This window comes from Lepidothrix coronata, unplaced genomic scaffold (assembly GCF_001604755.1).
Source record: "Lepidothrix coronata isolate B3197 unplaced genomic scaffold, Lepidothrix_coronata-1.0 Scaffold2, whole genome shotgun sequence".
Classification (NCBI taxonomy): domain Eukaryota; kingdom Metazoa; phylum Chordata; class Aves; order Passeriformes; family Pipridae; genus Lepidothrix; species Lepidothrix coronata.
In genome coordinates, this window is record NW_016690182.1 from 15,543,147 (window position 1) to 15,556,239 (window position 13,093).

The following is a 13,093-nucleotide window of genomic DNA, read 5'->3' on the forward strand; positions in this document are numbered from 1 at the left end:
CAGAGACAGTTTGGCAGCGATGGAAAGGGACTTGAAGGAAATAGGAAATGGGGTCTAAACAGCTGCCCCTCCAGAGCCTGGTGTGGAACCAGGGACCCCTCACCATCCCCTCCCAGCTGAAACAACTGACACAGGATCCCTCCCATCCCTTCCTGAACTGGTCCACACAAAGCTCACCAGTTTAGGGATAAACTGGAAGCCTGGCAGGCTTTATTGTCAAAAAGTCTCTGATTCTCCTACAGAGATGCAGCAGTTTGGGAATAGAGCCCAAGCAATGAGTTATAGTGCAGGATAAATGGTCTCACAGGGCAGCTGAGCTGCAGAAGTGTGTCTGACCCTAGGGAGTGGTGAGTCCCTTTATGCTGGTGATTTAGGGACTTCTCCCTCTCTTTCCCCTATTTTTGTGGTGTAGCCCTTGAGCCTTTGGGGTCGTGGCTCTGGGTGCATTTGCCCAGCTCAGGGTGTCTATAACCCAGCCCTGGGTTTTGTGGTTCCACAGCTCAATGCAGCCTCGAATCTTGATTTAATTTCTGCCTTCACCACTGAGATTCTAAGGCTCAGTTGCTGCAAATGAAACCTTTTTCAAAGTGTTCATTAACTGGATGCTCCTCATTTTCTGGCTGCTCAATTTGAGGCAATATCTGCTCTGTGTTCTTGGAGCTGCAGCTGGACCTGAGTTCACAGCATTTAAAGCCCCATATAACACTAAGCACTCTGTAAAAAGCATGATCTCATTTTCTAAATTGGATATCCCAAATTTATGAACACTTTTACAACACAGAGACTTTCTAATAATTTTTTCACCACTCGGTCAAAATAAAATGGAAAGATATATAAATAAAATGGGACAATAAGTTAATCAAAAACGTATTCATAATGTAAGCTTTGGAAAAGCCAGGAATAAATTAATCACATGTGCTCAGAGTAGAACCTGAGTTTGGTGAAGTGGGTTAAACTAAGCACAGGCAAAATTATCTTGTTCTGTAATTAAACATTGAATCAGGGGGTTGTTCAGTTGTTTCTGAGTAACCCCTGAGGAGGGGAACCATCAGAAATGGGCTGCACACTGAACAAGAAGAGAAAACAAATATTAAATAGCTGCTCATTAATTTAGAATCATCCACCCTCTCCTCTGAGGGGGGCGAGGGCCCTGCAGAAAAATTAGTACATGATTGTGTGATTGGAGGTGGCAGCAATGCTGCATCACACAAGAGGCTCCAATTAAGATTGCCCAGGACATTTGATCCTGGAATTTCTTAACTTTGGAATATTTGCCTTAGCTTTTTCAGTAATGTTCTTTTAACTTGGAATATTGTATGTAATATATATATAAATGTTGTTTTTCACTAAAGCTGATTTGTCTCCAAGTGGTGTCATTCTCACTCTCCCGCTGTAACCAGCTCTGAGGGAGAAGCAGCTGGTGTGCTAAAACAAGTGATGGACTTTGAAATCCTGCAAGGTTAGGAACTGAAGGATTGGAGGCAGGTATTTACACAAATGTCAGCTTTTTTGGCCTGCTACATTTTCCTCCCACTCTTTTCCCCACTCTATTTTATGGAGCAAAGTGTAAACATTTGCTTCAAAGTGTTTTGTGGCTTTAATTGGTGAGTGATCCCACAGTAACTCCATGGTGGTTGTGGTTTCTCAGTGGCTTCTCTATCTCAGGGTCTTCCTAAATAGAAAGTTGGGGTTCTTCATAATTTCCAGCTGCAGCTCAATGTGGGGAGTCAAACTGAGCTCTCCTGGCTCAGCACCATCAGGAACCATTCTGGGAGCAGAATTGGGTTAACTGAGCTCTGTTCCTCATGTTTGGGTCAGGACAGAGCCCAACTCCCACTCTGAGGGCTCTGTGGACTCTGCCCTGCTGAATAAAGGCAAAACACCAATACTGGGTGATCACCATTAATGTGAGCAGGTGCATGTTTGACTGCAGGGAACAGGTCTAGGAAATAGGAACTTGGGGGTTTTAAGGCATGAAAATCAATGACTAACACTTTGCGGGGTTTAATTAATCTCCCATTTAATAATGCAGGATCAGTGGTCAAATAGCTCTTCCAGGGTGCTCCTGGCAGTGAATACAAGTTGGTCAGGGGCTGGAAGAGCCAGAAGGAATGTTTTACCCAGTACACAGCACTATCTGGCTAAATCTGTGGGGTTGAAGGGTTATCTTCCTATACTAGGGTTTTGTCACCTGTGATGAAACTTTCCAGTGACTAAAGGGGCTGCAAGAGAGCTGAAGAGGGACTTTGGACAAGGGATGGAGGGACAGGACAAGGGGAAACGACTTCAAACTGCCAGAGGGCAGGGTTAGATATCGGGAAGGAATTCTTGGCTGGGAGGGTGGGAAGGCCCTGGTACAGGTTGTCCAGAGCAGCTGTGGCTGCCCCTGGATCCCTGCAAGTGTCCAAGGCCAGGTTGGAGCAACCTGAGCTAGTGGAAGATGTCCCTGCCCATGGCAGGGGGTGGAATGAGATGAGCTTTAAGGTCCCTTCCAACCCAAACCATTCTGAGATTCTATGACAAGATATCCTGGAAGCATAACCAGCTTTAGACCTTCACATCATGATAGTGGTGACATGATTAAAACAATCTTGGTCAGAATGGGATGAGAACTGAGTGATCATTAAGCATCTTGCTCTGTCAGCTGAAACAAATACTCCACAAATACCCTTTCTAGGGTGTTTTATGAGCAGTGGGGGATGTTTGCTGGGTGTTTGCTGAAGTGAATCTTTTGCCTTTGGAATTGGGATTCTGGGAGTGGATCCTGATTGCTGCAGCAGCCTCAGTGCTGTCACATACCCTGAGACAGGAATTGTAGCTGGAGGGAAGAAAAAATACAGCCAGAGAGATGAGGTTTGGAACCTCACAAATTGCCTCTGCTACCTTGTGATGATATACGGGCACAGAAGTCACAAAGAAAGAGCTGTTCTTGGGAAGAGCTGGTTCCCTGTGCCATGTCCCATTCCAGGGGCTGTTTACAGAGAACTGCCACAGGGATTTGTAAGGGATCTCGGCAGGCAGGCTCTGCGGTTCTGCCAGCAGCATTTCATCCCGGGAGTTCTTAACAATGCTTTGCCTCATTTCTAGGCACAAGTGGAATTAATGTGGGGTTTCACCACTGTAGAAGAGGCTGCTAATGGGATATTAGAATAGATTTCAAGACCACACTGAGCTCACCCTCCTGTTCCATCAGGATTTGATCTTAAGGTCATTCAAGCCACAACACAATCTTACCCCACGTTCCTGTGGGTAGCTTTTTTAAGACAAAGGATGCCCTTTCATCCCCCATTCGAGTGAGTCACTGGGGGATTGTGAATGAGCTGACACCCAATTCCTGTCTCTTAGTCACAAGAGGTTGCTTAAGGAGACTGTTCCTGGTCCTTTTTCTACTCAGTCTCTCTTTTTTTCACGAAACACGATTTTCTCTGTGTTTTTCTGAAATTCGGTTTGAATTGGCCAATGGTTCAGAAGTTACAGAATCCCAGAGTGGTTTAGGTTGGAAGGGACCTTAAAGACCATCTCATTCCACCCCCTGCCATGGGCAGGGACATGTTCCATTAGCCCAGGTTGCTCCAACCTGGCCTTGGACACTTCCAGGGATGTGGCAGCCACAGCTTCTCTGGGCATTCGACCACCTGAGGAAACAGAACTGGAAATACAAAGTGGACCAAGCCTGGGTGTTCCTGAATGATGGGAGGACATCTGAGTCCTGCATTCCAGAGTGATCCCCACTTGGATCTACCTGCCCTTTCTGCTGTAGGATCAGTGAACACAGTCACAGTAAAATTCCTGGCCAATTGTGCTCAGTTCTGCTAAAATGTGTTGCTGCAGTAAATGTCCAGTTTTCCTTCCACAGCAGCACCTGTGACCCTGGGAAATGTGGCAACTGTGAGAAGTTTTTGATTAATTTCTGCTTTGGTTTTGTTTTTCCCAACAGTTTTATTAAAATTTCTGCCTTGCTGTTTAGATTTGAAGCTTTACTATTTTTGTTTTTTTTTTTTTTTTCAATTCCTAAGCGGTCACTGTTTGTACCTTGCACTTCCAGGAGCCTTGGAGTTCCTGTGCCTGCACATGTCTCAGTCTGTGGATTCACAATTCTGAGGGAAAAACCCCCAGTACCTTCACACCTGTGCCAGTGGTGTCACTTGTGAGAAGTTCATTAGCTCATTTGTGTATCTCTCAGTTATTCCCTTTCACAGACCCCCCCCCAGCATTTCTCCCCTTTCAGTTTTATTCTGAAGAGCTTTGTTCCTGCTGATCCACACACCAGCTGCCACCGTATTTTCTGGATGCTTGAACTCTCCACTCAAAACCTGTTCTGTAGCTGTTCTGTGGAGCTGATTGAACATGGGATTTGTGTGCCAGGGAATCAAGAGATTGTTAAGGTTGGAAAAGACCTTTAAGATCAAGTCCAACCATCAACAAGCACCACCATGTTCACCAATAAGCCTGTTCCGAACTGCCACATCTCAAGTATTTTTTGAACACTTCCAAGGATGGGGACTCCACCGCTTCCATTCCAACGCTTTGCAACCCTTTCTATGAAGAAATTTTCCTCAATATCCAACCTGACCCTCCCTTGGCACAGCTTGAGGCCATTTCCTCTTGTCCTGTGCCTTGTTGATGTGCCCAATGCCCACCTTGTGCCCCGGCCCAGAGCACTGAGTGCCATAGCCAGTCCTTCCTTGGACACCTCCACTATCTCCCTGGGCAGCCTCTTCCAATGCCTGACCACCCTTTCCAGCAAGAAATTCCTCCTGATGTCCAACCTGACCCTCCCCTGGCACAGCTTGAGGCCGTTCCCTCTTCTCCTGTCCCTTGTTCCCTGGGAGCAGAGCCCGACCCCCCCCGGTTCCCCCCTCCTGTCAGGGAGTTGCAGAGCCAGAAGGTCCCCCCTGAACCTCCTTTTCTCCAGGCTGAGCCCCCCCAGCTCCCTCAGCTGCTCCTGCTGCTCCAGCCCCTTCCCAGCTCCGTTCCCTTCCCTGGACACGCTCCAGCCCCTCAGTGTCTGTCTTGGAATGAGGGGCCCAGGACTGCCCCCAGGGCTGGAGGTGCCCCAGCAGTGCCAGCACAGGGATGGGCACTGCCCTGGTCCTGTGGACATGCTGGGACTGACACAAGCCAGGTGCTCTCAGCTTTCCCCCACTGGGCTTGTGTTCCCCCCCTGCCACCAGCACCCCCAGGGCCTTTCCCACTGGGCACTTTCCAGCTGCTCTTCCCCTTTATTGTTGGGGGTTGTGGTGCCCCAACTGCAGGACGTTGGCCCCGTGCCCCTTCAGGGGGTGATTTCTTTTTATTCTTTTCATTTTGGCAGTAGAAACTCGTCTACAATTTCATTTGTGCTGCAAAAAAAAAAAAAGAAGACTGTTTTCACTGGTGTAGTTAATGAGGGGTGCCCAGGAGATTCCTGAGAACTGTGTTAGTCCAGAACAGGAAAAGATGTGCTATTCCAAAGCCCATGTGTCAGCAAATCTAATTTTTTTGTGGTGTGTGCTTTCCCCCAGCACGTAGTTTGATTATATTTGTACAAAGTAGAGCTTTCCTGGTGCAGTTTCATTCTCCTTGGAGCTCTGTGCCAGCAAGGGACGCTGGAATCCTTCTTCAGCAAATGGTGCTGGGGTAGGGCTGACCTCAGGAACATTCTCTGGTGGAAAACCTGGAAAATGAATCTGTACTTGAGAGTTTTGCTGACTTTAATATCTCCAAGCTGCACAGTTCTCCTAAAGGGAGACTTAGTGCCTGCAAAAGGAGCCTTTGGACAGCTGGGAAATTGGATTGGGATTACCACAAAAAGACTGGTGGTAGTGTCACCTTCATGAAAGGGTGTGGGCTAATTCTGACAGCTGTTAATATGAAGATATTACATTATTATTAATTATTACTTCTACTGATATAATTAAAATATGTTAATATAATAAGACTGGGATAAATCCCAAAGGTTTCATCTCTTAAAGTCCAGAATGTAGCTAGAGGAGACAAATCCACTTTTTCAGAATATTTTTAAAATAAGAAGCAACACTGAGAAATTTTCTCTAAACCTGCAGCGTGTTGGGATGCAGATCCAGCACTTTGCAAGGCAAAGGTCCAGCAATCAAAACTTAATGGTTTAAAAAAAAAGTCCTGTCAAAATGCTGCTTCTCAAAAGGTTATTTTGCCAACCTTCTGTTGGAGTGGTTTTAAGATTTATTAGAGGCTGAGGCTTGGCTTCCTCATGACAGAGCAGCTTAAGCTGGTATTTCACATGCACGGTTCATGTCTCAGCATCTGCTGAGCACCCAAAATAAATGAGCTCCAAGGTCACCTCTTGGAACTTAAATCACAGGCTTTCTGAGCAGATCTGCTGCTCTCCCTAGTTCTCAGTGGCAAGGGGGACAAGCCTTTAAGCGGTTTAAACTCCTCCTTCCCCCTGCCCCACTCCAAATTAAATCATCTGACACTAATTGGCACGTTCCCAGTGCCTGGAGCCCTCGGAGTTCCAATGATCTCCAAACAAATTAACTATGAAACAAGTCAGGAAGCAGCTCAGGGACAGCTGCCTGGTGGAACCAGAGGATCAAAGCACAAAGCTGGAGAATGAACTCCTGAAGTGCTAATAACTCCTTATACCTTTGAATGGGAGAGAATTAAGCTGGGGAGGGAGCAGCTCTGTCATATTCTGGTTATTTAAAGGGAGGTGAGGCTGCTTGGATTTTCGCTGAGGAGACCAGTGAGAAAGCCTGGAACTGGCTGGGGTGGTTTAGGGAAGTTCCAGTCCAAACCTGAGGGAGAACCAGGTAGGATGGGTGGGTTTTCTGGGTCTGAGTTGTGTTTGCCTTGCTCACTAAGCTAAAATACCTTCCTGTTTTCTCCCTTTCCCAGAAGTAAAGGCCCAGCCAGCACCAGGGCAGCAAGCTGGAATCCAACTTGTCCAGGAGACCAGCTGAGCTTGAGCGAGTCATGCCCAAAAAGTGCTTACCTGGCAGAACCCAAATCCTTAATCACACGTGGAAAAGGAGAATCCAGCTGGTGTCTTCTGTCCTACACATTCCTGTCACATTCATCCTTCTGTTTGCTCACTAAATTTGACACAATGCTCGAGGTACCAGAACCACAACCCCTTTCCCTTCCCCTCCTCCTCAAAGCCACCTCAGAAGCTGAAATGGCTTTTCCTCTCCTATCTTCGCTCCTCTTCATCCTCTCCCTTGTCTCTGCTCCCTCTAGTGTTCCCATGCAGGTGCTGGTTTTCTCTCCTGCTCTAGGCAGGGACAACGAGGATTAAATTTGGGATTTATTATCCCTGCATTTTGCATAACGTGGGAATTACATCAGCCTGCCTTGGAAGAGAAAATAATTCAGAGTCTCTGCAACCTTCACTTCACCTCCTTGTGCCATCACAGCCTCCACCTGCCACTGACCTGGAGGCCAACTCCAAATTCAGTTGGTTTTCCAACCCACACTTTTATCATTTTGACTTCATTCTCAGTTCATGGCTTGGGGATTTCTTCACAATCTTAAAATTTCTTTTTAATTCAGGAAGCTGGAAATTTAGTAGGATATAACACCTGGGGTTAGAGCCTGGGGTTTTGGTAACACTACAACAACATCCACTGCAACTAAATATTGTGCTCTAGTTCACTTTTGACTCTTTGATTCAGTCTAGATTTGTTTAATTTGTTTAAGTCTACCAAAGCTTTTGTAGCCATGAGATGTGCTGTCCTGCCCATTGGCTGAAAATCAGAAAATATGGAAGGGGACTGGAGATCTGTGTCTTGGAATCACTGGATCACTGCAGGGAGAATGTGCAATAAAAATGGGAACTCATGAGGTCTTTCCAGAGTTGTTACTGAAACTTAACTGTTTAAGGTGCTCTAAACCTGTGTGTTGTACAATATTTATATTCCATGTGCATGGGATTATCCAGAAAAGATCTTTAGGATTATCAAGTCCAACCACCAATCAGCACCAGCACCATGGTCACCACTAAGCCATGTCCTCAAGTGCCACATCCATGTGTTTTCTGAACATTTCCAGGGATGGTGAGTCCACCACTGCCCTGGGCAGCTGTGCCAGGGCTGGACAACCCTTTCTATGAAGAAATTTTCCCTAATATCTAATCTAAACCTAACATTCCTAATTTCCACAGAATCATCAAGGTTGGAAGAGATCTTCATCTAGTCCAGCTCTCAAGCCACCGCCACCATAATCACCCCTAAACCATGTCCCCGAGTGGCACACCCAGACACTTCCTGAACACTTCCAGAGAGTGGTGGTGACCCCACCACATCCCCGGGCCACAGTTGTCCCACTAGTTCTAAATTTAGTAAAAAAATAAAGACTGGAACAATTGGAAAACCAGTCCAGCAGAAAGTGGTCAGATGACATGACATTAAACCTCTGTGGAGCACTCAGCACGCCGATGTCGGAATCTACCCTGCTCTTTGGTTGGGATTCAGAGTTATAACCATGAGAGGACACGGAATCACAGAATGTTAAGGGGTTGGAATGGACCTTAAAGCTCATCTTGTTCCACCCCCTGCCATGGACAGGGACATCTCCCACTAGCCCAAGTTGCTCCAAGCCCCGTCCAACCTGGCCTTGGACACTTCCAGGGATCCAGAAGCAGCCACAGCTTCTCTGGGCAACCTGTGCCAGGGCCTCCCCACCCTCACAGGGAGGAATTACTTCCTAATATTAACCTAAATTTCCCCTCTTTCCATTTGTACCGTTACTCCTTGACCCGTCACTTCATTCCTGATGAATGCCTGAGATCCACTGGGCAGATCTGGAGTTGGTCATCCAGGGACAAGGATTCCTCTGCTTTCATGGAAGAGTTTCCCTCCCAGATGCCCATTTGCGCATGATGAGGAGGGGATGCTCACTCCAGGAGACAGGAATGTTTTCCACAAGTTCCCTGGACTGGAGGAGTGACAGCTGAAGGCTGAGCCCGTGGTGAGCAACAGATCTAATTACCACCTTCCTCCACTGATCTAATTACCACCTCCCTCTGCTCAGCCTTCCACCCATCCACTTCCTGAAATCTCTTTTTAGGGATCTGGGATTTTTGTCACTGTGCATTGGGCCGCAGCACAGCACAGCTTGTCACTGTGTCCTACATGTGCTCGTGGTGTCTGGGATTGGACCCAACCTGCTGGAAAATGATGTGGTTACAGTGGGATTTAACTCTCCAGCACGTCTCTCCCTCTGTGCCTGGTGCACAGCTGGGTGCCTGTTGCTCCAGGGAAATGGAGCAAGTGATTAATACCCCATCTAAACCCAAAAATCTCTTCTCCAGGAATACTTGGACCTGTTGCTTGCAGCTCAATGGAGCAACATTCCTTGGTGGCAGACACTTCCTCACACATGAAAAACGTGGAAACCCAAAGCTTCCTAAAAGCCCAAAATATTACCCTCCAGCATATGGCACCCAGGAGGTGAGTAAACTAGTACCTTCCTCTGCTGCTGGGCTTCCTGTGGTAGGTTGAAGGTGTTGCTTTGGGATTTTTAGTGCTGGGATCCCTGCAGGGCAAGGAAAGTGTTTTCTGCCCTGTCATCTGTGAAGGAGAAAGCAGATACTCTGTCAACTCCTTGGAGACAGTGCTGCAGGAGTATCCTGAGAGTATGAGGGCTGGAAATGGTGATCCATAGGGTGACTTGGTTCCAAATCACTTGTGTTGGGTGGTGCAGCCCGCTCCTGGTGGCCCCGGTGTGAGAGGGTGTCTCCAGGGGAAGCCGAACACTGAACATGTTGCTGGAGAGCAGGAGGAGCCAGAAACCTTCTCCCATCACAGCCTCCTAAAGCACCTCTGCTGGTCCACAGCCCTTCCCACAGCCAGGCCTGGGCAGCTGGTGGAAGTGCCAGGAATTTCTTCCATGTCAGCAAATGTGGAGAGAAAAATTCCTGGACTTCAAGGGTTTGGAGTGACAGGACAAGGGGGAATGGCTTCCCACTGCCAGAGGGCAGGGTTAGATGGGATACTAGGGAGAAATCCTTCCCTGTGAGGGTGGGGAGGCTCTGGCACGGGTTGATCAGAGAAGCTGTGGCTGCTTCTGGATCCCTGGAAGTGTCCAAGGCCAGACTGGACGGGGCTTGGAGCAACCTGGCTAGTGGGAGGTGTCCCTGTCCATGGCAGAGGATGGGACTGGATGAGCTTTGAGGTTCCTCCCAACCTAAAATATTCTGAGATTCTATGATTTATTCTCCTGTCTCAAGGTTTTTACAACTGTGCATATCCAACAGAATACCTCCTAATTTCCACAGATAAAATGAGAGGAAAACAAGCTTTTCCTGCTGTTTGGTGAAATTACCTATTTCTTTTGATGTGGAACTATCCCAGTAGTTAGAGCTCATTATTGCCCTGAGCTCGGCATTGCTGAAGGTACCATTTCCCTTTTCAGTGCAACCCTTTTCCCAGTAACACGGGGATGTATAGAAGATATTTTGGGCATTTGGGAGCCTGTTCTGGAAAGCAAACAGTCCAGATTGCACTGAGGACAATATCTGTTCCAGGCCTGGCTCTGTAGGTTTGGACTTGGAGTGAAACAACCAGCAATTTGCTAATAATCCATGACCTCTCTGCTTCCCAACAGCTGCCAGAAAGGAGCACATGGGGAAACGGCACCTGAACTGGCATGGATAGCATCTGAATGGCACCTGGAGCATGGAATGACAGTCCTAACCCAGGCATGTCCCATTATCTGCTCAGTAGTAATATGTATTTTCCCCTCTGTAGCAGTGAATCTGATGAGAAACTTGTTTAAACATGTCTTAAAATGGCTCTTTGTGGTCTCTTTGCAAATACGTGTTTCTTCCCCCCCACGACAACTGTTATCTCCCATGCAGGAATGTCCTGGGAAAGGTGTCCTGAGGTGTTTCATTGGACCTTGTTAACCCCTTCCTGTGATTGGGTGTTCCTGTAAGCCCCTTGAGACTTCTAATTGGTTACTCTGTGAATCCTCCTAAACCCTATAAATGTAACCCCCCCAGCAATAAACTCTCTCTTGCCTCCTCTCCACGCCGGTGTGCTGTCTCTGTGCCTGCCATGGGACCACGTGCATGGGGGGAGAGGAGGGCACCTCTCCCCTCCAGGCTCGGGGCCTGAAAAATCCTGTCGCTGGAGTTCCCTCTTCCCATCCCTCAAGACGTCGGAATGGTTCTTCAGATGGAGATGGAACTAGAACTGGGCTCCCCCACGTTGTGGGTGGGGAAAGGGATCCAGACCCCTCATCACTTTGCCCTCCAACAACACCCTCAGCACAAGGTGCTTGAGGAGTTCTGGGGGGTTATTTCCAACCCTGCTGATGTTCCAGCAGATCCCATTGTTGAGCCACGACTACCGAGTCCTGGCATTGGGAATGGAAGGCAGCAGAAGTGCTGCTCCTTTTGTTCCACCCAGATGATACCAATCAGTGGCCTCATTAATGACACCTTCATTAAACCGTGCCAACAACAAACCACTGCCTTTTTTTGGCTCTTCATTCCCAGATCCCTTTTTCCAATGTCACCATGGAGGGTTGACACAAATTACTGTGCCGCCAGCACAGCTGCCCTGCATAATTTGTTGTTGCATAAAGTTAGAATTAATGATTTTAACAAGTATCAAGGTTGTGATATTTATTAGGAATGTGCCTCTCTAATGAGCCCCATCTGTTACAACCCTGATTGCGCAGAGAGGATCCTGGGAGGGTGTGGAAGGATAAACCCCACCCAGTGTAACTGGAACTCTTAACTGGAAGTTGTGAGTAAATCTGTGATAGCACCAGTACATCCTATCCAGAAAAGTGGTGTCCCTTTTTTTTACTGATTCCTTGGGAAGTATTTTCATCGCTCACTGAGAATATTCTGGAGCTCTGGGAAGGTTTAGGATCACATCCAGAATAAGCAGGTCATGTTTGCTGATGCACAGCTTGCACTCTGGAAGACCTAGAGGAGGTTGCAGCATAGCAGCTAAACCAATATTTACATTTTCCACTCCTGATTAATGAAAATATCGTGGAAGAAATAGGATGGGAAGCCACAGGAGGATGGATTTTTTTGTTCACTTGTTGCTTCCACATATCCCAAGTCCTGCCCTATACTGCGAAAGAGAAATCAGATGTTTTAAAATTGTGGTTTTAAATTCTTTAAACAGAAGGAAATAACAATTCAACGAGTTTGGCTTTGTTTTACTACATCTGGACTTTACTAGACCACAGAGAAATAGTAGAAGCAGCTTTATTGATTTGGAGTTTAGGCCAAAGCTCAAGGAGTCATGACTCAGAAGGCCTAAGGGAAGTGGAAAAGCCAAAGGATGTAGTGGAATAGGTGAATCATAGTCAAGGTCCAGTCATGGAACTTGCAGAACCTGTGTCTTCCACCTCCAAGAAACGTGAGCACAGTATTCTCATTTTGTAAAGAGTTTTGTTGTTGCTGTTGCTCATTAATCCTGATCTTAGGAGGTGCTGAGCTCTGCTTGGGGTAGTTGGAAGAAATTCTGAGCATGGACAGTTCACAGGATTCATCCCTTTGCACTCCGGGGCCTGTAAGTCTGATCCCACATGAAAAGCCTTTTTCTTTAGTCATGCATGAGCAAGTTATTGCTCAGAAAGGAGAGGAAGTGGAAGTGAAGGTGCTCCAATGGTCCTAAGAAAAGTAAATAATTCCGGTGACTCTTGTTGCAAAGCGACAGCAGGATCCAGCTCTGTATCCACAGAGCAAAATCAGGGGCACTGAAAGCAGCTGTTCCAGAGGAAGGAGAATCACTGAATCACTCCCTGAACTGCTTTGGATGTCTGAGACAAACCCTGCAGACATACAGCGGAGGGAGGTAAGAGCCTTTTTGTTCATCTTCAAGCACTTGTTATAGGGTAAACTAGAGTGGTCCCAAAACAGGCCCTTATACAGAACCAACCCCTCTTCCTTCCTCTCTTTCTTTCTTCCTCTCTTCCTTCCTCTCTCTCCTTACCTTCCCAAACTTCTCTTTTCTCTCTTTTCTCTCTTTTCTCTCTTTTCTCTCTTTTCTCTCTTTTCTCTCTTTTCTCTCTTTTCTCTCTCTTTTCTCTCTCTTTTCTCTCTTTTCTCTCTTTTCTCTCTTTTCTCTCTTTTCTCTCTTTTCTCTCTTTTCTCTCTTTTCTCTCT

General features: G+C 47.0%; 2 long non-coding RNA genes across 2 annotated transcripts in view; both read left to right on the plus strand.

Moving 5' to 3' along the window:
• LOC108498155 overlaps window positions 1–6,879 on the plus strand; it is a 14,893-nt gene extending 8,014 nt beyond the window's left edge. The window contains exon 3 of the long non-coding RNA XR_001875092.1: window positions 6,859–6,879. This is a non-coding gene — a long non-coding RNA (uncharacterized LOC108498155). The remainder of the gene's footprint in view (window positions 1–6,858) is intronic.
• Window positions 6,880–8,598: 1,719 nt separating this feature from the next.
• LOC108498145 lies at window positions 8,599–10,786 on the plus strand. Its single transcript, XR_001875086.1, has 3 exons — window positions 8,599–8,928; window positions 9,272–9,410; window positions 10,567–10,786. It is a non-coding gene; the product is annotated as an uncharacterized LOC108498145 (long non-coding RNA).
• Window positions 10,787–13,093: the final 2,307 nt, after the last annotated feature.